This window comes from Arachis duranensis, chromosome 9, assembly GCF_000817695.3.
Source record: "Arachis duranensis cultivar V14167 chromosome 9, aradu.V14167.gnm2.J7QH, whole genome shotgun sequence".
NCBI classification, from domain to species: Eukaryota; Viridiplantae; Streptophyta; class Magnoliopsida; order Fabales; family Fabaceae; genus Arachis; species Arachis duranensis.
The window spans coordinates 27,600,101-27,600,803 of record NC_029780.3 but is presented as its reverse complement, the minus strand read 5'-3'; the positions used below and the strand labels follow the sequence as shown (position 1 = coordinate 27,600,803).

Here is a 703-nt window from a genome sequence, read left to right as displayed (position 1 = left end):
TGAAACCTCAGCTAGTTGCCTTAATGTAACAAAACTGCAAGTTTTATGGACTTCCATCTGAAGATCCTTATCAGTTTTTAACTGAATTCTTACAGATCTGTGAGACTGTTAAGACGAATGGAGTAGATCCTGAAGTCTACAGGCTCATGCTTTTCCCTTTTGCTATAAGAGACAGAGCTAGAATATGGTTGGATTAACAACCTGAGGATAGCCTGGACTCCTGGGAGAAGCTGGTCACGGCCTTCTTGGATAAATTCTTTCCTCCTCAAAAGCTGAGCAAGCTTAGAGTGGATGTTCAGACCTTCAAACAAAAAGATGGTGAATCCCTCTATGAAGCTTGGGAAAGATACAAGCAGTTGACCAAAAGGTGTCCATCTGACATGTTTTCAGAATGGATCATATTAGATATATTCTATTATGGTCTATCTGAGTTTTCGAAAATGTCATTGGACCATTCTGCAGGTGGATCCATTCACCTAAAGAAAACACCTGCAGAAGCTCAAAAACTCATTGACATGGTTGCAAATAACCAATTCCTGTACACTTCTGAGAGAAATTCCATTAATAATGGGACACCTCTGATGAGAGGATAATTTATACGCTTTTTGGCATTGTTTTTAGTATGTTTTTAGTATATTTTAGTTAGTTTTTATTATATTTTTATTAGTTTTTAGTTAAAATTCACTTTTCTGGACTTTACTAT

At 36.6% G+C, this 703-nt stretch overlaps 1 non-coding gene across 1 annotated transcript; it reads right to left on the bottom strand.

Annotated features, from left to right (window-relative positions):
• Positions 1–278: 278 nt before the first annotated feature.
• On the bottom strand, positions 279–382 carry LOC127742151 (small nucleolar RNA R71). Its single transcript, XR_008003338.1, has one exon. It is a non-coding gene; the product is annotated as a small nucleolar RNA R71 (small nucleolar RNA).
• Between the last annotated feature and the right edge of the window lie 321 nt (positions 383–703).